Source organism: Neophocaena asiaeorientalis, unplaced genomic scaffold, assembly GCF_003031525.2.
Source record: "Neophocaena asiaeorientalis asiaeorientalis breed wild unplaced genomic scaffold, Neophocaena_asiaeorientalis_V1.1 scaffold85, whole genome shotgun sequence".
Lineage (NCBI taxonomy): Eukaryota > Metazoa > Chordata > Mammalia > Artiodactyla > Phocoenidae > Neophocaena > Neophocaena asiaeorientalis.
In genome coordinates this window covers 8,907,959-8,932,330 of record NW_020174301.1, presented here as the reverse complement: position 1 = coordinate 8,932,330, position 24,372 = coordinate 8,907,959, and the positions used below count along the sequence as shown (strand labels likewise).

The 24,372-nt window shown below is 45.6% G+C and overlaps 1 protein-coding gene and 1 non-coding gene across 3 annotated transcripts in view; both read right to left on the bottom strand.

Moving 5' to 3' along the window:
- Positions 1-24,372, bottom strand: part of GRK5 (G protein-coupled receptor kinase 5) — a 214,929-nt gene that overhangs the window by 181,320 nt on the left and 9,237 nt on the right. The window lies entirely within an intron of this gene.
- TRNAR-UCG (transfer RNA arginine (anticodon UCG)) lies at positions 1,881-1,953 on the bottom strand. The gene has a single exon. It is a non-coding gene; the product is annotated as a tRNA-Arg (tRNA).

Below are 24,372 nucleotides of genomic sequence, written 5' to 3'. Positions count from 1 at the left end.
TCCCACATGCCGCGGAGAAGCTAGGCCCACGAGCTATGGCCGCTGAGCCTGCGCGTCCGGAGCCTGTGCTCCGCAACGGGAGAGGCCACAACAGTGAGAGGCCCGCATACCGCAAAAAAAAAAAAACAAAACAAAAAAACCCCAAGCTCCTACCACCCAGGACTACAAGTTACTGAGGAGTCTCTGGCACTACCAGGAGGTGCCTATTCTTACACAGTTGGGGTAGACAGTCGTGGTTTTCACTTTGTGGCCCTCCTTCCTCCCCTCCTCCGACAGCCATTCAACCTGACCCCCTGCCATCATTCCTTCCCTCCACTCCAGGCATCAGACAGGCAAGAGAGATCGTGCTACTAAAAAGTGTATCTTCCAGGACTTTCCGGCTGCTTTTCCGAAAAGATGCTCTCTTTGCACTGGGGTTGCTAAGAGGGCTGCTATGGGACCCCCTGAGCAGCCAAGAATTAAGTGGAGGAGAGACCAGCAGAGCTGCAAGGGACAGAAAGAACCCCAGGGACATTATTTGAATCCTGGACCCAGAAATCCAACAATACCCTAGATTCCCAGACACAGGAGGCCACAAATTCTCATTTTTGTTTAAGCTAGTTAGATTTGCATTTCTGTCACTTGCTACCCCAGGATTTCTGAGTACTGCAGTTGTGATCTTTTCATGTTCTACTCCTTGCAGTTAAGAGTTCACAGATTATTTTCCATGTTTCTGCATTATCTTAAGAATTTTCACCTTTAATGGGTATATAACCCATTAGATGGGACAAACCTGACCTGGCTACCCAGCCTACTGCTACAACACAGACCCCACTGGGTGCCATAATCCAGACTCGGCAAATCTTGCACACAGCACAAGACACAACCGGCAGAGTACCATGATGCCATGGGCAGCCCCTGTCACGCAGGAGACCACCTCCAATCAGCCAGGTGCCCACCTAACCAACAAGCCCAGGTATTGCCTGGGCACCAATGCTAACGAGGCTATCTTCCTAGTGTCAATGAGTTACAGCCTGTGGGTGTTTAGCTATGAAAGCCCGACAGCAACCCTTCCCCTGCCTAGACCTCGTCCCCCACATCCAAGACTCCACGCTGTCGGATTCCCCACTAAGCAGTAAAACTTTCCCACTTAGTGCTCAATCTTTGGTCTCTTAGTCTTTATTTTTTTCTTTAACAGAGGGTAAGTTACTTGTGTTATTTGCAAGCTTTTCCCTCAAGGAGGCAAGTTCCAGATCAAGGCAGAGACCATGTCTGCCAGGCTAACCCAGTCGCCCCAGTGCCTGGTACCAGAGCAGGGCTCAGTGCCTGTTTGTTGGTGGATAAATTAAATGAATGAATGAATATTTCCTAAGTGCCAGTCACTACAGCATTTTTCACAATCATGTATATATAACACTGCCTCTTTCTACAGTTACGCCAGCTTCATTCTGGCAAAAGACGCTCCCAGAGAAGTTTGTGGTCAGCAGTGTAGGACAGAATTTGAAGAAAGACCCGTGTTAGGAAAAGCTACATTTTGGCGAAGGCTCATTGGACCTGTCAGCCGCTGACAGGGCTGGGAAGAGAGTGCACTGTAGGCCACCTGTCACATGTCCCTAAAGCGAAGTTGCTCGAGGGTTACTACTCCCTTTTGCCCACAGGAAAGAGCCCTCCTTGTGACCACAAACGGACCACAGGCCAACCCCTCAGGTTGGCATGGCCCAGCCCAGCTTTGCCCTCCTCCATTTGTTCTCACAGAAGCCCTGGAAATAGGTGGTGGTACCATCCCTAGTTTATAGATGAGGAAACCAAGAGAATGATTCAGTATAGGTCACCCCGCCTAGGAAGTGCTGCATTAATTTTTTTATTTTTTTGGCCACGCTGCGTGTCATGCGGGATCTTATTTCCCTGACCAGGGATCGAACCTGTGCCCCCTGCAGTCGAAGTGCAGAGTCCTAACCACTGGACCACCAGGGAAGTCCTTTTTGTCTTTTTTGGTGTTGCATTAATTAAGAAGGAGGTGGTTAGGCTGAGGCAGCCTACATAAGCCAACCAAAATCTAAGCCTGTAAGTGCTTCGAGGTTACGAAATTAAAAGGCTAAGGACAACCAATCACAAAGAGCCAACCGGGCTTTACACTTCAGTCAACTGAATCATTTCCTTTCTTTGCTTTCGCAGTTTCTCTATATAAGTCCCCCCAGCCCCCAGCCAGTGGAACACTCCTAACTGCTTCTGGTTTGGCACTGCCCGATAGGAACTGATTTTTGCTCCAATAAACCCTTAAAATTTTTAATATCCCTCAGTTTATCTTTTAACAGAAGTGTCTAGAGCCCAGATGTTTTTCAACCCCTAACCCACACTCTTGCAATCAACCGTGGTCACAGATGGACCAGTGGCCCCAGCAAAGGGCTAAGAGTCTGGCACCAGCCTGCTCCCTCTGACCTCAGGGCCCTGTGGCCTGGGCATCTGCATCCTGAATGTTCCAGCTGGCCAGCATCAAGTCATGAACCTCTCTGCATCCTCTTTCCTTTCAAAACCCTGCTTCCGAGGAGTCTGCCCATGTGGACAGAAGGCCCTGCTTCTGAGGCGTCTGCCCACGTGGACAGAAGGCTGCTACAAGCCCCCTTTCAGCCCCTGCATGGTTCGGGCCTCTGATGAGGAAGCTCCAGGTTCCTTTACTTCATTCTCCTTGGGGTTTTTTGTTTTTTATTTGTTTGTTTTTCTGTTTGGTTTTAGTCAATGAGCTTTCTCAATAACAAAACTTCCTTCCTCTCTTTCGAGCAAGAAGTCAGGCTCTGAAGGTTGCAGACATCATTTAGATTTTACAAAAAAGAAATAAATATATATATTTTTTTGGCGGGGGGGGCTGCGTTGGGTCTTCGTTGCTGCGCACGGGCTCTCTCTAGTTGCGGCGAGCAGGGCTACTCTTCGTTGCGGTTCGTGGGCTTCTCATTGGGTGGCTTCTCTTGTCGTGGAGCATAGGCTCTAGGCACACGGGCTCAGTAGTTGTGGCTCACAGGCTCTAGAGTGCAGGCTCAGTAGTTGTGGCGCATGGGCTGAGTTGCTCCACGGCATGTGGGATCTTCCCGGACCAGGGCTCGAACCCGTGTCCCCTGCACTGGCAGGCAGATTCTTAACCACTGCGCCACCAGGGAAGCCCTATATATATTTTTAAGTGGAAAATCATGTTTTTCAAATGGCTTGGTTTCAACACTGCCTCCCCAAACAAAGTTTTCTACTGAGTGTCTTCTGCTCTTTCACGGTAAAGTGACTATGCAACTTATTGTCCAAGCAGGGACCCTTTTAAGAATGAAAGGGGACACTATGAATCCTAACACTGGCCACATTATCACCCTTCTTTGCAGGGGTCACCACTTCTCGACGGGGCCCAGGAGAACGTGGCGAACCACTTCCAGACAGCAAACTGCATTCGGTTATTTAATGTCGGGCCCTGGAATAGTCAACCGCCATGCAGTCCACTTTTAAATAAAGAAGAAGATTCTCTTCACTCTGCTCTATGACACTGGAGCTTGAGTGTCTAACAGAAGGGAGGCGTTTCTCTGTTTGCTGCCCAAGAAGCCAAAGGATCCAGCTTTAAGGATCTTTATTTTCTAGCAGTAATTCTAATGTGCTGAGACTAAACCTTTGTAGTCCCCGAATTTTCTCAGGCACTGAGGAGTGGGGTGTCTAGTCCCAGAACAAAGAGGGCTGGGAGGATCATTGTGTCCATCCCAGCCGCCAGGCATGGCCACACCCATCATTCCAGATGGAATCGAATCTCTGCCCTTTATTTTAAAACTTCAGAGGAAATCGTGCCACCTCCCCAGGGTGAGCTAGTCCAAATTTTCACTGTGATCTTCAGGGCTAGGCACCTCTCCTTCCAGTTCACCCTCCACCCAGGAAAGCAATAACATCTGATCTTCCAGCCTGTCATCTGGGCAGCTTCCATCCACTATAAGGGGTATCCTCTCCTCTGCAAGCCAGAAAGCCCTCTCTGCACCCAGAAAATACTCAGGACATGAAAAAGGAACACACACACACACACACACACAGATCCCCCTTCCTCCCCAGCTCAGCAGGCTCCCCTCCTGGCCTTTTAATCCCCAGGCAGAATGCAAATGGAAAGACAGGAAATGCAAGATTCAGTGCTTGAGCCATTTCCATCTTAACTCCAGCCCTCCCCCACCCCAGTCTCTCTTCCCTTGACAGACAGACAACCCATTAAGAGCTCGCCCATAATAGTCTTTCCTGTAAGAACTTGTAAACAGCATCCTTGGAGCTTCAGCTTGGGTATTTCCCAGCTCACTTGCTTCCATTTCCTTTGTCGTGGAATGTTCCCATGGGGAGTGGGAGAAGATGATGGGAGGGTCTCTCCCCTTGCACCTGCCTTCCCCAGCTCCCCACCTCCTTCAGTATCCCAGAAGTTTAAGGGTCTTCCCCTTGAACACTGCTGCTGTCACTTAGCTTTGTGTGTTACTTTTTGTTTCCTTGAAGAAAGCCCTTCCATTCAGTATACTGGAGACTCCAGATAATGCCTGCCATGGCCTTCACTCCAACACATTCCGACTGCTAAGTATTCATACAGGGTTCTTGCCAGTTCTCAGCATTAAATGAACAATATCTGTGCCTGCTGAAATTATGTTTTAAGTGAACCCTGTGCCTGCAAAACTGCTTTGTAAAAAAAAAAAAAGAATTTGTTTTTATTATATAACTTAAAGTTTTCAAGGCAAATATATTATGGAAAAGGACAGGGGTCCCAAACTGGGGGTTGGTCAGGTGACATAATTGAGTAAAGGGGACTTGGTATGAGGCAAGAGGGAATAGTGGGGTCTATGGTGAAATGTAGAGCCTGAAACCTTGCCCCAAAATAGACAACCAATATACAACTGTAGACAGATGTTGCTACGTAAAAACTCCTATTTCATATTGCCAAAACTTCCAGTTTTCATTACCATATTGTCTTGATTACTGTAGCTTTGTAGTATAGTCTGAACTCAGGAGGTCTGATTCCTCCAGCTCTGGTCTTTTCCCTCAAGACTGCTTTGGCTATTCGGGGTCTTTTGTGTTTCCATGCAAATTTTAACTTTTCTGTGCATTAATTTTGAATCCTGCAACTTTACCAAATTCTTGAGTAGCTCTAGTAGTTTTCTGCTGGCATCTTTAGGATTCTCTACGTATAGTATCATGTCATCGCAAACAATGACAGTTTTACTTCTTCTTTTCCAATTTGTATTCCTTTTATTTCTTTTTCTTCTCTGATTGCTGTGGCTAGGACTTCCAAAACTATGCTGAATAATAGTGGTGAGAGTGGACATCCTTGTCTTGTTCCTGATCTTAGAGGAAATGCTTTCAGTTTTTCACCATTGAGAATGATGTTTGCTGTGGGTTTGTCGTATATGGCCTTTATTATGTTGAGGTAGGTTCCCTCTATGGCCACTTTCTGGAGAGTTTTTATCATAAATGGGTGTTGAATTTTGTCAAAAGCTTTTTCTGCATCTATTGAGATGATCATATGGTTGTTATTCTTCAATTTGTTAATATGGTTTATCACATTGGTTTATGGTATATTGAAGAATCCTTGCATCCCTGGGATAAATCCCACTTGATCATGGTGTATGATTCTTTTAATGTGTTGTTGGATTCTGTTTGCTATTATTTTGTTGAGGATATTTACATCTATATTCATCAGTGATATTGGTCTGTAATTTTCTTTTTTTGTAGTATCTTTGTCTGGTTTTGGTATCAGGGTGATGGTGGCCTCATAGAATGAGTTTGGGAGTGTTCCTTCCCCTGCAATTTTTTGGAAGAGTGTGAGAAGGATGGGTGTTAGCTCTTCTCTAAATGTCTGATAGAACTCACCTGTGAAACCATCTGGTCCTGGACTTCTGTTTGTTGCAAGATTTTTAATCACAGTTTCAATTTCATTGCTTGTGATTGGTCTGTTCATATTTTCTATTTCTTCCTGGTAGAGTCTTAAGGTTATACCTTTCTGAGAATTTGTCCATTTCTCCCAGGTTGTCCATTTTATTGGCATTGAGGTGTTAAAGTCCCCCACTATGATTGTGTTACTGTCGATTTCCTCTTTTATAGCTGTTAGCAGTTACCTTATGTATTGAGGTGCTCCTACATTGGGTGCATATATGTTTATAATTGTTATATCTTCTTCTTTGATTGTTCCCTTGATCGTTATGTAATGTCCTTCCTTGTCTCTTGTAACATTCTTTATTTTAAAGTCTATTTTATCTGACATGAGTATTGCTACTCCAGTTTTCTTTTTTTTTTTTTTTTTTTTTTTTGGGGGATAACGGGGCCTCTCACTGTTGTGGCCTCTCCCGTTGCGGAGCACAGGCTCCGGACGCTCAGGCTCAGCGGCCATGGCTCACGGGCCCAGCCGCTCCGCGGCATGTGGGATCTTCCCGGACCGGGGCACGAACCCGCGTCCCCTGCATCGGCAGGCGGACTCTCAACCACTGCGCCACCAGGGAAGCCCTCCAGTTTTCTTTTGATTTCCACTGGCATGGAATATCTTTATCCATCCCCTCACTTTCAGTCTGTAGGTGTCCTTAGGTCGGAAGTGGGTCTCTTGTCGACAGCATATAGATGGGTCTTGTTTTTGTATCCATTCCGCAAGCCTGTGTCTTTTGGTTGGAGCATTTAATCCATTCACGTTTAAGGTAATTATCGATATGTATGTTCCTATGACCATTTTATTAATTGTTTTGGGTTTCTTTTTGAAGGTCCTTTTCTTCCCTAGTGTTTCTCACTTAGAGAAGTTCCTTTAGCATTTGTTGTAGAGCTGGTTTGGTGGTGCTGAATTCTTTTAGCTTTTGCTTGTCTGTAAAGCTTTTGATTTCTCCATCGAATCTGAATGAGATCCTTGCCGGGTAGAGTAATCTTGGTTGTAGGTTCTTCCCTTTCATCACTTTAAGTATATCATGCCACTTCCTTCTGGCTTGTAGAGTTTCTGCTGAGAAATCAGCTGTTAACCTTATGGGAGTTCCCTTGTATATTATTTGTCATTTTTCCCTTGCTGCTTTCAATAATTTTTCTTTGTCTTTAATTTTTGCCAGTTTGATTACTTTGTGTCTTGGCATGTTTTTCCTTGGGTTTATCCTGTATGGGACTCTCTGCACTTCCTGGACTTGGGTGGCTATTTTCCTTTCCCATGTTGGGGAAGTTTTCGACTATAATCTCTTCAAATATTTTCTCAGGTCCTTTCTCTCTCTCTTCTCCTTCTGGGACCCCTATCATGCGAATGTTGTTGCGTTTAATGTTGTCCCAGAGGTCTCTTAGGCTGTCTTCATTTCTTTTCATTCTTTTTTCTTTATTCTGTTCTGCAGCAGTGAATTCCACCATTCTGTCTTCCAGGTCACTTATCCATTTTTCTGCCTCAGTTATTCTGCTATTGATTCCTTCTAGTGTATTTTTCATTTCAGTTATTATATTGTTCATCTCTGTTTTTTTGTTCTTTAATTCTTCTAGGTCTTTGTTAAACGTTTCTTGCATGTTCTCCATCTTTGCCTCCATTTTTTTTCCAAGGTTGTGGATCATCTTCACTATCATTATTCTGAATTTGTTTTCTGGAAGGTTGCCTATCTCCACTTCATTTAGCTGTTTTTCTGGGGTTTTATCTTGTTCCTTCATCTGGTACATTGCCCTGTGCCTTTTCATCCTGTCTATCTTTCTGTGAATGTGGTTTTTGTTCCACAGGCTGCAGGACTGTAGTTCTTCTTGCTTCTCGACACAGAACTTTTAAATTCTGCCAGTAGTAGCGGCCCTCAACAGATGCTGCTACATAAAAACTCTTATTTCATACTGCCAGAACTTCCAGTTTTCTAAGAGAAGTCTTAAGTCAGGAATGTTTTGTGAAATATTCTGATTTTTAAAATAGTGTGTGGGCTGAACAGTTTGCAACCCCTGGACTAAATGATAAATAGCCCCTGCTACAACCTGGGCCCCAGCACTATTGGGCACTGTGACCATCTGCACAAAGGAACACAATACCAGCGGCCTTTTCTCAATAAAAGTATACAAGATACACTGAGAATAAAGCTCTTAACTAGTTTGCAGGCCCCTGTGATGGAGCAGAAACCAGTAACTCAAATAAATAGTCCTACAAAACAAAGGCCTATACCTTCCTTCCCAAAGTCAAAGCAGGGGAGTGGGCCCTAGACCCAACAGAGCAGAAAAGTGCATGTAAGAATCATCTTCGCTTGCTTGGTTTAAACAACTGAGAAGACACAGGATGCTGGGAAGTTATCCTCTTTAAGCCTCCATTTCCTCATCTGTGAAATGGAGGTAACAATAGCACAATCCTAATAGGATCCCTGTTAGGACCGAAACTGTTCATCAGCCTTTGGCCAACAGCCAGCCTCAGGAGCTTCCTGGTGCTCCTGGGTTCATAATTCATCCCAAAAGTATTTATTGAGCACCTTCTGTATACCGGTACATAACAAAGAGCAATAAATAGGCACAGGCCCTGGCCTCCCCAAATCCACTTTTAATTCTAACAGTAAATCCTAAATATAACACGTTTTCAAAAAGAAAAAAAAAAGTGTCAGAAATTACTCAAGTATATGTCCTTGTACCTTCATATTAAAATGATTCATACATTTTGTTATTGAACCAATTCACGAGTTTGGGGGAGCTTAAGCAGCCTGAGTGTGTCTTCTAATGGTCCCTCAATGAAAAAAAAAATTGTCACATACTCCCACTCCACAGCATTTGTAACACGTCTAGCTGGCCCACAAACAGTAAGTAGTACATTGGGTTTTTTCTTCACCGAGGAACTAATTTACATAGACTTAATGGTGTGATTTTGTTTTAAAATCTTACCCTTTTGCTTTAACATTTTCCAACTAGTTACACATTAGTGAATCCCAGGATATGGTTTTCCAACGATAAGAGACAAATCAGGTCACTATTATTCTCTGTCCACAATGTTCATTCTCCTGATTTATTTCTTTAAATAAATGAAGAACATCACAATCGATGAAAGCTAGATTTAGGAAATAGTTATCACCCATCCTGGGCTTCCAAATTAAATTTAAGGCATACTAGCATTTCAAATCCATCTGAAAAAATCAACCTCAAAACATATTTCTGCCTCCTACTGACTGTGAGACTTGGCTAGGATTCCTAAATGGTCTGTGCCTCAGTTTCCTCGTTTATAAAATGGGATTAACCAGTGGTACCTACCTCATAGATTTGTGATAGGGACTCAAGGAAATAAGACATGCAAAGTAAGTATTAACTACTTTTATTAATATTTTTTTCAACACCAAGGTGGGATAGTGGAACATGGTGATTGAAAGGGAACAGACCCTGGGACCTGGGTTCAAATCCCAACTTTTCCATTAATAGCTGTGACCTTGGACAAGTTGAGGAATCTCTGTGAGCCTCACCTGTGGAACTGGGATTAAAAAGAGTATCTACCTCGGGCTTCCCTGGTGGCGCAGTGGTTGAGAGTCCGCCTGCCGATGCAGGGGACACGGGTTCGTGCTCCGGTCCGGGAAGATCCCACATGCCGCGGAGCGGCTGGGCCCGTGAGCCGTGGCCGCTGAGCCTGCGCGTCCGGAGCCTGTGCTCCGCAACGGGAGAGGCCACAACAGAGAGAGGCCCGCGTACCGCAAAAAAAAAAAAAAAAAAGAGTATCTACCTCAAAAGGCAGCTGCCAGGGAGGGCCCTGGCAGGCCTGAGCACTGTATTAAGTTTACAGCTATTTTAATAATGATAAAACAAAGTCTTGTCAGAGATGTTACCCTCTCCAGGGAAGAGCTGGCTATATGACGAGTTTATGGACATGTCCAGACTCCCACAAGGAAACAGATTTGGGATCAAACCAATGTCTGTGTAGACAAATCCACTTCCGCACTCACACACAGCTATTGTTCCTAACACCTTGGGTTCACATTTCCATGGTGACCAGCATGTTTGTTTACTTATTTCCTGATTTTTTTTTTTTCTACAACTGGAGTCCCATTAGGGCAGTCAGGTGGGAGACTGTATTGTTTGTGGCAAACATCAAACGCACCTGCCCCTATGCTCAGGCAAAGCCCGGGACAAACGTTCACCCAGCCTTCCTTGACGCAGAGGGTCCTCCTGATACATGCCCCCTATCCCTCTGGCCACGCCTTCTAGGGTTAGGTATCCCCTAAAGACATGGCTTCTAACCCGGAGTGAGTCAGGACCCTTTGACTGTTAGTGTCAAGTCATGGGTCACCCAAACAGGAAGCCTAGGGTATACATCTGGCTCCCAGGATGGCTGGAGACCGACATCAAATAAATGTGATGAGGAATCCATCTCTCTCTCTCTCTCTCTCTTTCTCTCCCTCTCAGGTTGGCTTTATTCTCAAGCAGCCTGTGGCAACAGCCACCAGCAGCTTCAGGCTTCCCTTCCACCAACTCGGCAACCCCAGCGACATTAGGGCAGCCCTTTCTGGACCATGAATCACAGCCTTATCTCTGGTCCCTGAGGTAGAGAGAGAAGCAGTGCTCTGATTGGCCAGGGTTGGGTCACATGCTCACCAACAGAGCCAATGAGAAGTCACTACCACCCAACCTCATGGATTGAATATGAGTGAGGAGCAGTCCCCGAGAAAAATGGAGGCGCAGTTACCAGAAGAGGGAATGGGTGCTGGGCAGAGAAAAACAACAGAGCCACCTGCTCCCATGTCTCTTCAAAGCTGCTGCTTGTCGGCACCTCGCCAAACCTCACCTCTGGCCTGGAGACTCCTACAAACTTCAAGGCTCCGTCCCGGCCATTCCTCCACTCAGTGAGGCCCGAACCATACCTGCATCTTTTCCCTGAACCAGCAACATCTTCCCAGCTGCTCTGCAATGTCGCCTGCGTTCAAACTTAATAGTTTTGTCCTTCCACACACCTCCATATCCCATCAGGTGCCGAGTCCTATAGATTCAGCCTCCAAGGCCGTGCCTATCCACCCCATTCCCTCTTTTGGGGAGGAGCCTGGTCAGCCCCTACATACTTCTCAGAACTACTGGGCATTTGGCCTCACAGCCTCTGCTGCCAGATCCAGGGCCTTCCAGCTCAGCCAGCATTAGCCTATTAGCCTATGCTAATGTTCAAAAGCTCCGTAACTCCAAATGCAACTCCAGACCTCTCAGCCTCGCATTCAGAGACCTCCTCGTTCCCCACGTGACTGTCCACTGTTCCAGGCTTCCTGCCCTGCTACCCTGCAGCTAGTCCAGGCACCAGGCAAACAACCTGGCAAACAGCTAGTCCAGGCACCAGGCAAACAACCTGGAGCTCTACCCTCCCCACTGCCAGGAACCTCCGTCTCCACCCTGTAACCTCATGAGGTGGAATTCTTCCCACAACACTGCTTTTAGGGTCAGATCCAAGCTACAATGTTTACCGGCTGCAGGACTTCAGACAGTAGCCTTTCTGTCAGATTTGTCATATGCAAATGACAATGACACCTAACGCACTGGATTGAAAACTACATCTCTGTAAAGCCCCCTTCACAAAGCCTGGCACCCGGCAGGGGCTCTGTGAATGGTGGCTTCACACTATCAGCCACCAGCCTCCATGGTCCAGGCAAACACCAACTCTCTGTGAAGTGTTTACTGAACGCCCCCATCGAGACCACCTCTGTAGTTATGGTCTACCTTGTAATGTAGTTGGCCATGTGTCTGTCCTTCCCCAACTACACTGGAACATCCTGAAGACCAAAGCAGTCTCTTTCATCTTGACGTTCCTAAAGCGCCTCACCTGGCCTTTCACACCTGGGAGGTGCTTGAATCATAGCAGTGAAACTGACTCCAGTTGTGTGCATACCAAAGTATGCCCGCTCATTAGCTGGTCATTGGTTCACTAGATAGAGCTGACAGGATGCCAGTGCCCCGGGCACATCCCTGGTTACAGGATTCCAGACAGTCACAGTGTCTCTTCATCAATTCCCCAACTGTCACACAAGAATTCAGGTGCTCACCTCCCACCAACTGTCACGTGACAATAAAAGAAGCAAGTTGCCTTACTGTTGAGGCAAACACAAAGGGCCTGCACACCCAGAAGAACCCAGCCTAACAAAGCAAGTACCCTGGGGGGGATTTAGATAAACCCCAACCCTGCCCAGGGTACTGGGAAGAGTCCCATTCTCCGCTCTTGCCTCCTCCTCAGCTCCAAAACTGCCACCCAGAGGGGCCGCTTGCCCTCATGCACCAAACCCAACAGTAAGAATGTAAGCTTTTCCTAAAAATCAAATTCATATTTGCAAGACAAAGATGCTTCCCCACCCAAAAAAGTGTTCTAGGTGCGCTAAGGCATTTATTCACAGATTCAATCAAGCTAGTCAGTCAACTGATGGGTCCAAGGGAAAATTTCTAGAATCATTTGAGCAAGATGGCGGGAATAATCTTATGACTTACCATGGTGAAATGCTAAGAAGGACAACCCCTGGTGAGACCCAGAGGGCCTGGCATGTTTTGTTTTGTTTTTTTATGGATTTTATTTCTTTATGTTCCCATCAAAGAATATAAATTGTGCCCTACAAGGCACAAATTGTCATCCCCCCTCTCCAGATGGAAATGTCTTTGTTTTTCTAAGTATAATGAACACTCACTGTACAAAATCCAGGTTTTCCTAACTTCCACCCACTATGTTATGATCACCTCTCCATGTCAATAAGAATTGATCTCCATAATTCTTCATGGCTACGTATGTGTCCATTTTTTGAATACGCCAAAATTCATTTTATCAAGCCTCTACTGAAGGTCATTGAAATTGCTTCCAATTTCTATTATAAACACCGTCTACTCAACAACCTCCTGCATAGCACTTGTGCATTGATTTTTCCTTTTTCCTAAAAAAATATTTTAGAAATAGAATTTCAAGACCAAGGGTTACACAGTTTCAAGCCTTTTGAGACATATATATATATATATATATATATATATAGCCAAGCTGTCCTTAAGAAAGACTTATTAATTTACACTCCTATCAGCAGTGGAAGTATAATGTTTGAAAGAACTTAATTACCCACACTTCCTTAAAGAGGCATTATCAATGTTTAAAATTTTTGCCAGTGTAAGATTATGCATATATATAAGATTCTGCTTACTAGTGAGATTGAGGATATTTTCTTGTATAGCAAATCCCTACATACTGCCTGTCTGACCATGACCTCGTTTTTTTCCCCCCACTAGAAATGACCTCCCCACTTAAAACCCCCATCCTCTCTGGCTGCAACCAGAGCCACCATGGTCTTACAACTTCACTCCAATAGCCTGCAACCTAAGAGTCTAAGAACTGATGCCTGCGATCTATGTTAATTGTTCCAGAGCGATGAAGGCAGGCCAACGGGAGTCATTCCTTAGGATTTTTCGAATCAGAGTTGGGGAGGGGAATACCAGTCTCGCTGGAATCTAACATGCCTTCCCCAATGACTAGTGAGCTAGTTACCTCAACAACGTTTCCTGAGTAAGCTATTCTTTACCCATTGATTCGAATGCTTCCTTTATTATATACTAAATTTTTGCATAAACTTGAGTCTGTATCTGAACTTTGTATTTTATTTATATCCTTTCTTTGGTCTCTGTAATCATTAGGGCATTATGTAATGATAAAGATACAGAAAGGCTAAGTTACTAGCTTTGTGACCTAGTCAGACAAATTAACAACAAAGCAAGGACAGAACCCAAATTACCAGTCTCCACCTTGTACCAATTCCAGCTGTAGAAACCTTACACAGAAGAGGACCACCAACCCTCTCAGCATCACCCTAGTCTATGAAATCTGTGCCACCAGTCGAGATAAGGCAGACGTCTAGACTGCACGTTGCAGAGGAATGAAGAAGTGAGTCAGGATTTGCCAGGAACCCACAAGAGTGCTTGGCAGGGCCCATTCCCGTCTGAGTCTCTGACCTCTTTCCCTGCGGGTGACAACAATGTCCCCAACCACAGCCCTGGAAAGTAGGTAATGCCTATCAATCTCTGACTCCTTGCGGGATGTCACCAAGTCCACATGAAAATGTTTCCATCACTCATGTCTAGATGGAAAATTCTTATTTTCTCAACACTATTTACTTATTGTATTTTTTGGCCAGACAGAGCACTGTGTCTTTTTAAACTTTCCAGGAAGACTGTTTATTAAGATAATACAGTGCAGAACAATCAAACGGTTTATTTTTTATTTAATTTGCCTTTCTATAATCCACTAAAGAAAATACTAGAATCATGCATCTGCCTTCCTTAGATTGCAGGCTTCAGTTAAACTAGCAGTGATGGGTTTTTTGCTTTTTCTGTTTGTTTCTATTATACACACAACCCCTCCCAGCTCCAATTCTTTCCTTGGGGTACTTTTCATTTTAAAATGTAATGCCTGCTCTCGAAATTAACATCGAATCTTATCATGAAGTACCCAAAGATGAATTCCTATCAGTGAAATATACACCAGCAAATTCTCAAGATCCAAAGGGTGAGAAGAGCTCTGGAAATCACCTGGGCCGAGGTACACATTTACACAGCCGAGGAAAGGCTCAGAGAGGTCAAGCAATGTGTCTAAGCTCACACAGCCAGGGTGTCGGCGGCACAATCTCCCTTCCCTTCAGCCTTTTCACTAGAGGCATTAATAGTGCTTTCAACGGAAACTGCACATCTTGGCTTGATGCACTTAACAGCAGGAGAAGATACCATATTACCTTGAAAAGCAAAAAAGTGGGTGTCTCGACCCCGCCTCTAGGAATTTATTAAACAGCTTTTCCTTGAGCTGTGCTAGGTGTAAGCAACACCCCATCTGCCAGCAGATTCTGACCCTTGGTTGAATGTGTCTGTTATTCGAACGTGATGTACAATGAAAGCACAGACCTGGGAATCTAGAGGCTGGGGTTCTGGCGCCAGTTCTACAGTGGGCATTACAGCTGTCTTCTAACATCAGAAGGGCCTCCTCAGCAAAGGGTGCTGCATTGATTCTGGATGCCTCTAAAGTGCAGAACCAGGACCTGGTGGGTTAGCACTGCACCAGGCACACCTGGGCTTGACTGCAAACTTGGGTTTGCCATTAGCATTTGGTGAGGCCCAGGGAGATACAGGAAAGAAAAAAACCTAGTCCCCGCCCTCAGGGGAGTTTACTGTTTAGTGGGTAAAGCAAAAAGCCTATCATTCATATATATATGAGTTCCTCTACACTAGAAAGATTTGCGCAGGGGGCAGAAACCTACTGCTAGGGAAGCTGCAGACGGTACTGCTTGGGGAGCCAGGCTGGAGTTGAATCTCCAAGATCACCTCAGAAGAGAGTGAGAAACCTTTTAGAGCAGTGGTTCCCCAACCTGGCTGATCCTGGGGAGTTTTTAAAATACAGATGTTCAGGTGCTCCCCAGGAGCTTCTGATTTAGAACATCAGGGGCAGGGCTTTGTGTTACAGGTTGCACTGTGCCCTGCCCCAGCAAAAAAAAGATGTTGAAGCCATAACCCTCAGAATGTGACCTATTTGGAAACAGGGTCTTTATAGAGGTAATTAAGTTAAAATGAGGTCGCTAGGGTGGGCCTCAATCTAATATGACTGGTGTCCTTATAAAACGGGGAAGTTTGGACCCCGAGACAGACAGGTACAGAGGGAAAAGCACATGAAGAGACATAATAAAGAGAAGACAACCATCTATAAGCCAAGGCACGCCTGAGGCTACCAGAAGCTAGGAGAGAGGTCTGGAAAAGATCCTTCCCTAGCACCTTCAGAGGGAGCGTGGCCTGCCCACAACTTGATTTTGGCCTCCAGAACTGTGAGACGATAAATTTTTGTGGTTCTAAGCTGCCCATTTTGTGGTACTTTGTAGCCCTAAGTGGCCCTAGGGAACTAATGCAGCCTGGGAATCAGTATTAGAGCAGAACTGCCTCAGAGAGGGGCCGGTCCTACTTTAGAGGCTGCTTCTGCTCTGGCCCTGCACTCCACGCACACGTGGGCTTCCTTCGGTCCTGAGACCCCTCTTCTGGGGAAGGAAGGCGCAGGCTCTGGTTGGTGGAGCTCCTTCCTGCACCCGGAGATGACAGTGAGCCCACAGCCCTGTGCAGACCCATAATCCAATCAAGGGGCCGCCTTTCTCCGTTCCCTGCGCTTCCAGGCACAGTGAGTCTCCACCGGGCGAGCCAAAAACCCACAAACGCTTCCAGGAAGAAAATGCCACTCTCTTCTCCAACTGTTACAAAAATATTCAAGACCCAGGACCTTGGACTATGCCCTGGAGCCAAGCTTATCTCAGAGGGATATAGAGTGGGGAGGCAGGGCCAGGGGTTTTTTTGTTTTGTACTGTTTTTACCTGAGCTCTGGATTCTCAAGGTGGGACTCACAGAACCCTCACCCAGGTAAATCACATGCAAACCTGCAGTCAAAGCAGTTACCCATGGAAAAACCCCCAGAATTCCACAGAGGAGAAAGCTATACCAGCTAAGAGACAGGAGGCAAAGGACACTGTGTGGAACCACCAGCAGCACATGTGGCGCCTTTGAAAGAATTAGGAAAGGGTGCCCCTTCCCCAAGATACATTTATAACTCTACTCCCTCTGAAAAATGAACTCCGAACTCCAGGTTCCGATGACTCCCTAGAGTTACGCAACATACAAACAAATGTGAAAGTCCTTAGAGATGGGAAAAGATGTGGTGAGTTAGCACCAGAGGAGGAACGGGGAGAAGTGGGTCCTTGCTGTGTGACCTTGGAAAATCACATCACCTCTCTGAGCTTGATATTTTTCTTTCTCAAATTGAAATAACAATAATAATAGCTTCCAAGTCTGGCTTGTGGTGACGATCAAAAGAGAGGAATATATGGGACTTCCCTGGTGGTCCAGTGGTTAGGGCTCTGCACTTGCACTGCACGGGGCATGTGTGTTCGATCCCTGGTCGGGAACTAAGATCCCACAAGCCACACAGTGCAGCCAAAAAACAAAACAAAACAGAGAGAGAGAGAGAAATATGGGCTGTTATCTGAGCCTGTGTTCCCTGCCAGATTCACACATGCAAAACTGAGGGGCAATTATAAAGTCATCACCAAGGAAAGTCTTTGACTGAACTTGATTTCCCCAATCCAAGCTTTGAATAGCATAGAAAAGATGACTGAACACTCAGAGGTGCAGGTGTTAAACACCAAAGGTTTCAAAAATATCGTATCACATGTCCTCACGTGTATCGTGCTTCTTTCTCATAAGAAAATGTACTTTGTACAACCCTAGGATCACTTAACTCCATTTCAGAAATCATCACTCTTCTTCCCAAGGCGGGGAGTGAGGGATAGTATCTATTAGGCAGATACCACCATGGGGAGTCGGGGGGACTAAGTCTTTAAATAAGTGTATAAAGATGTTATAGAATGGGTAGACGATTCCCACACTGTTTACAATATACTTAAAAATTGGAAAACCTAAATGGCCCACTATAGGGGCTTGGTTAAATACATTAATAATGTAATAATGTAGCTACTCCAAAACAATCAAAGACACAGACCCGTTTACAGCCCCATAGCCCTTCAGGGTCTGCTAGAAAACACCCAGCATTCCACTGCAACAACACTCCATTTACAAAGTCTTTCACAATTTTTCCTAACACACCTTCGTTTCACGGGAAACTAAACAGAGATATGGGAAGGCACTACAACTTATTGTTGACTGAAAACAGCTGCAGAAGTACGTGGATACTAGGATCCCATTTGTGTCAAATGTATCTGTATGTTCATGAGCGCACATACATAGAGATCTGGGAAAATGTCCATCTAAATGCTGACAGTAACTATCTCTGAGGGGTGGAACGGGTAGCAGGGGCACATGGGAGGAGGGAGATTTTGACTTTCTTCTTGATGTTGTGCGCTGTTGTTTGCATTTTCTTTAGCAAGCAAGTATTGTCTGTGCGAATGTTAGAAAACCTTCAAATTTAGATAGAATGACTCCTATTGAACTGTGAGTCACAGCGGCACACTCGATTCTTTTGCAAATGTCTCATGCACGTTAGTACTGATGTTCCCACTAGCTGGTAAGATTATTGAGGGCAGCAGCCGTGATGGAGCAGAATGTCAGGGTAGAGACTGGGCTTGGCGCTGGGTCCGGGCTGTGGAACTAGCAGGATGCTCCAGGACAAGGCATTTATTGGGTTGGCCAAAAGGTTCTTTCTGTTTTTTCTGTAAGAAGTTACAGAAAAGCCCGAACGAACCTTTTGGCCAACCCAATACCTCTCGGAGCCTTCGATTCTTCATCTATAAACTGGGGAAGAACAAAACATACCTCACAGGGCTGTAAAGAACAAATGAAACCATGGGCACCCAGGACTCTATAATTCCTAAACAATTCTGTTAAAAGGAAGAAGGCGGGAATCCCCCGGCGGTCCAGTGGTTAAGACTGAGCTTTCAATGACGAGGGCATGGGTTCAATCTCTAGTCGGGGAGCTAGTCCCACAAGCCGAGAGGCGTGGCCAAATAAATAAAAATAAAAATATCTTTATTAAAAAAAACAAAGAAGAAGGGAAGCTCCATTGCTTCCTGTCCTCCATTCAGAGCCTAGCATGGTGCCTAGCACATAAGAAGACCTAACTAAATACTGGATTTACGATCCTAGGGAAGATGCAGAAGCCAATCTAGGGCTATCGTCCTCAGAATTCTGCTTGCAGGGATCCCCAAAGCTCTATATTTTAGGAAGACATTTAGAATGCAGAGGCCCACCGTGGAAGAATGAAATTAAAAGCAGACATAGGTCCACTTCTCTGAATACGCCTCTCAAATCCTCGATCCCCTCACAGCCACTCCTGAAATGTTTGTAAGCTGCCCAAAAAAACTAGCAAAAGCACCAGGCACCAGGACGTAAGACAATTAGCCACCCAATAGTTACCAAAACGTAAACTGAGACGTGTCCTTGAAGGGAACCTGAAGACTAACCCTCACCTTAGTCACCCATTGAACCGACGAGGAAATCAGGTTTGTTCTTCTTTAATTTGTATTCTGCTATGTTATAAGAGAATTAAGCTTTAATTCTCAAAAGTCCTCTAATTGGATACTATCCATGGGAAGACATCTGGGGCAAATATCTAGGCCTGGTGCATTCCACCGCAAGCGATGGTTAGTGGTTTGGGGAATGAGTGTGAGGCAGAATAACCAGTGGTTACTAATTATTATATAGCACAGGGTTTGGCATCATCCATAAAGCCCCGTCATGTCGACCCCTTCCTCTTCAGAGAGGATTACAGGATTGACTGTTCAGAAATTTTTTCTCTGAGTTAACATACGTTTTCCTTGTCTTAATTGGATCCAGCCTCTTTGCCCATGAGCAAACAGGCAATTTTTCTATAAAGATTCTATCCTTCAAATGCCAGGTCATCAACCATTGCTGCATCTGGAAGGATCCGTGTTTGGCTTCCTATTTTCTTTCCATTTGCTCAGCCTCGTTCTAGCAGTGATGTGAAAAGCATGTGAAGATTGTGTCCTAAGCTACCTTCAATTTAACCAAAAAAGGTATGAGTGTTATCAGCATGAAACATCTCCGACCCACACAGAGCCTCAGAATTGGGGAGAACTGTTTGCCCCGAATGTTTGGACTAATGCAAACATTTATTTCTTCCAAAACAAGTAAAAACAAACCACTTCCAATTTGGGGGTCAGGATGGGGAAGTCTGCCAGACATTTTTCACAGTTAAGACAAACATTTGGAAAACATTTTCCAATTTGCCCTATACCCTTAGTTAATCTTTCTTAACCATGTTGAATCATCTCCTAATTTACCATCTACTGAGACATCAAGGCCACTTCTTGAGGACCTTAGTTTCTTGGCTCTTCCCCCTCCTCCACAAAACTTAGATATACATCAGTCATTCCCAAATCAAGGTTTGTTGAACACCTACTACGTTCCAGGCACGCACTCGTCTGACTGACAGCCTCCCTAATCTGTGACTGTAGGCTTAGTGGCATCAACCCACTACAGCACTCGGCTTGAGAAAAGTGGGATTTTGAGACATCTTTGCCATTCAAGCCTGCAGCCCAATTCTTTGTCCCCATCCCACCCTATCTGTCCTAGAGCTTGGGGTCCTTCTCGGGGGATGTTATCTAAGCATCCTAACAAGCTGTTCCTCAGCACCCAGACCCTGTTAGGATGGAGCAGACTGAGTTCCTGCGACAGCCATCAGAAAGCCGTTTTTCATGGCCCATTTGTTGACCCTCCTCCAGCTTGTTTCCATTTCACAAGTGGTGCTACGACCTGTGCCAAGATGGAATTCCATTTTCAAATGAGGTTTCATAAGACCTTTTATCAGATATGCAGACCAATTACACTGGCTGGGTTCTCTCCACCCTGTAGTGGGTCATTCTATCCTTCACCCCCCACTTCCCTTCCTGAATCGGTTAAGTTTGGAGCTTCACCTTCTCTGCAGGAGCAGATCAAAGGCTTGACTCCCTGTCCCCTCATTCGTGCTGCCTCCTCTCCAGCAGGACGTCACAAGTTTGACAGCAACCCCCAAGGAAGAGACTCTCAGCTCCCAAAGATCCTTGAAAAGTAAAGTTCCTAAGTTAATGCAAAATGCACCCACGCATGCATGGTCTGGTTTCTAAATGCAAATACCCACAAGGTTACCCCTGCGACATGGAAAGGGTTAACTCTGAGAGAGCTTTTCTGGGGAAAAAGGCTGCTTCACACATTCTCTTTGGGAGGAAGAGGGGTTGTGCCCTGCGATGTGGCCGAGAAACCACTCCAGTAGGTAACCCCCATCCCAGCCCCCTACTTTTCTATTAGTAAAGAAAGCTGCAGAGGGCTTCCCTAGTGGCGCAGTGGTTGAGAGTCCGCCTGCCAATGCAGCGGACACGGGTTCGTGCCCCGGTCCGGGAAGATCCCACATGCCGTGGAGCGGCTGGGCCCGTGAGCCATGGCTGCTGAGCCTGCGCGTCCAGAGCCTGTGCTCCGCAATGGGAGAGGCCACAACAGTGAGAGGCCCGCGTGCCGCAAAAAAAAAAAAAAAGAAAGCTGCAGAGACATGAGCATATACCTAAGGTGCATGAGGCAGAGCTGCACAGGGGCAAGGATCTCCCAAGGGGTAGCAAGCACCCAAGGAAGGGGAGCTCGGGCAGACATGACCTGCACGTGGCAAGCCAACATCAGCAGGAACTGGCCTGTCCAGTGCCCATGTCTTGGCTCTGCCAAGGAGAGGGAGCAGGGCTGCCACCGCTGACATGTCCCTACCACCGCCCATCTCGTTTAATCCCCTGTCCCTCAGGGGCAATTCTTTGGCTACTCAGGATTCTCCCCAAGCCCTGCCAGGAAGAAGAAGAATGCCAAGAGGCTGACCTTGCTCTTTGGTTGTGCTGGTATGTGTCAGGGAGGGGGGAACGCAGGTAGAACACAGGTGATGGGGGCTTCAGAACGGATCGCAGCCACGTGCGCACACATGCACAGGTGCAGGCACGTTTGTATATGTCTCCCCCTCGTCAATCACAGATTCAGTCGAGCTGATAAACAGTTCTACTTTTAAAATGGGAACACCCACTCTGAGGACTCACTTTATGGTAGTCATTCATAGCCTAGTAGGAATTACTTTATCCAACTGCTCTCAAACTGGCATTTAGCTGAAGTCAGGGTCTGGAGGGCAATTAGATTCCCATTTTGCCCCTTTTCCCCAGGAAATCTGTCAGAGACCCTCTTTCTCTTCCACAAGTGCAACCTCAGGGCATTTACATTTAGAAACCATACCGCCCAGAGAAATGGGTTTGGTTTTTTGGTTTTCGGTTTTTGTGGGAGTTTGGGGCTTATGTTATTACAGGGGAGGGGAAAGATTTCTTTTGGAACGTTAAAGGATTTTGAAGGGCTTCTCTAGAAAAGTCTGCAATTCAAGTAATCTTGGACAAGTGACTCCCTTTCTTTCCTCTCACTTTTCCTCATCTGAAAAGCAGGGGTGACCTCTATTCTGGAAAGTGGAGAACAGATCAGTAGACCCACCGAGAAGCCTTGGGGCAGCCCAGGCCCTGGCCGTCCCGTGGACCTCTGCCGCTTCTCAACCTATGAATGTTCTTATCTGTTTATCTCCGTTTCTTTTACTTTCTGCACAGGCCCCAGAAGTTCTCCTTTAAGGTTTATTTCATCATTGCCTTTTAAAAAAATACTGATACTCCACCGACCACAAATTCCTAGAGACAAAACAGGCCCTATGGAAATGAGCCTAATTTATTGCTGACTTCTGCCAGGAGGAGGTTACCAGTCGACTCCCTGGCACAACTTCAGACAGAGTTCTGTGCTTCCGACCCCAAAGAACAGCAGCGCACTGTTTCATTGTTTCAAATAATCATGTTGCTTTCTAAGTGTGTTCTAACTGGGTTATCGTTAAAAGGTTTCAAATCACACAGGAAACAGTTTTTAAAGAGAAATCATTTTAAACCGGGTGCAGGAATAGTGTGTTCTTGACATCCTTCTCCATGATCTTCTTTCAATGTGGCGTGTTCAAAAGAAAACGGAAACCCTTAAAATTGTTTTACCTAACTTCCCGCTCATTTTAGACTGTCTTTTTGAAATCCATAGAAAGAGGCTTTGTTTTTTTTTCCTTCTTTCTGCGGATTTACTGTACACACGACTTTTTGTTTTTATTAATAAAATGATGGTTTTAAAATATCCTCACCTCAGGAGTTTCGAGAAGGAACATGGGGCCCTGTGCACATCTATAACATGCACTTAATTTAAATCATGGGGCTTCCCTGGTGGCGCAGTGGTTGACTCTGCCTGCCGATGCAGGGGACGCGGGTTCGTGCCCCGGTACGGGAGGGTCCCACATGCCGTGGAGCGGCTGGGCCCGTCGGCCATGGCCACTGAGCCTGCGTGTCCGGAGCCTGTGCTCCGCAACGGGAGAGGCCACAACAGTGAGGGGCCCGCGTACCGCAAAAAAAAAAAAAAAAAATTTAAATCAGGACAGTAAGTTGCTCAATCTAGGCAAATTTCCCAACAAGATATGAAAAAAAACGAGGGAGGGGGAGGAATATGGGTGGCTTACTATCTCCACCAACATCTATGATTGTCCTTGAACTGCATTTTTCTCTGAAGTGACTCAGTCCTAATCCCTGATCCCCCACCCCCCAGCCTCTCCTGTTTCTCCCCCTCCTTCCCCTCCCTTACCTTCTCCCAGTTTTCATGTCAGAAGTTATGGGGTTAGCACACTCATTTAATTCAAGGTGTAGAACTCTAGAGAAGCTCTGTCCAAGTGAACTTTCTGTGAACTTTCTGCAGTGCTGGGAATGTTCTACATCTGTACCATCCAACAGGGTAGCCACTAGCCACACGTGACTGGTGAGCACTTGAAACATGGTTGGCTTCAGGAATGGAGTGTTTCCCTTTAATTAACTTAAACGTAAATAGCCACATGCAGCTAGTAGCTACCATGTTGGACAGCACATCTTTAGAGGACTAGACAGACGCCTTTAACACTTTCAGGTCATTCCAGGCTCCACCAGAGGACATGCTCAAGCCAATTCCAAGAAAAAGCCAGAAAGGAAGGCGGCCTCCACCATCTTTACCCCTGAGCTGCAGCCCATCAGCCCTGCCCAGGCTGCTGCCCTAGGAAGACCACCAAGGTCCCACCTGGAAGGCACCTCCGCACACCACTTTCCTCTTGGATCTTCTCATTCCTCAACCAAAGGGTCCTCTTGCTATTGTTTTGAGTGGTTTCCATTTGTAGGAACTGACTGTCATAAAAACACAGTATCTTGGAAAATCAGCAGTTGTCTTCCAGATTCGGGCCTATCCCTCAAGTATGACTTCTGAATTATCCTTAAATCGTGTTTTGGTCCCTCAGGCTAGTGTTCAAGTTCTAGGCACAGCAGAGTCAACAGAGAGTTCCCAGCTAAGCGGGTCACACAACAGACAGCTTCAGCTCTTCAGGGGAAAAATCGGGTTCTACTCAGATCTGATTTATCAGTTTAAAAGCCTAAGAAGATAATGATGATGCCCAATTCCATCTCTTCACCCACCTCCAGCTGCATCTCATCAAGGCTGAACATCCAAAATGTCACCTCCAACAGGGCCCTTCAACAATCAAATGCTGAATGAATGAATGATTTTTACCCTTGTAAGAACCTCAGAGGACAATTTAAGAATGGTTAACCCAAAATGAGAAACTGGGGGAGGGGGCAAGGTCTAGTCAGGACATAACTGCTTTCTCTTTAAAAGGCAGCACAATTTATACCAAATGGGGTGTTTCCTCCAGTGTCTGAATGGTAACAGATGGAACAATATTGTCTTTACCCCCAAAAGATAAAATTTTAAGTTTTACTTATGGATTAAAATCTTTTCAATGTTTAGGATATTTTTAAATAAAAATTTTCACTGAAATGTAATAGGATGTGTTTCAAAGTAGAAATCACTCCTATTATTTAAGCCCACATAATCTATTTTAATCATTTAAAATCACATCTTAAAACCCTTTATCTTCACTATTCTATT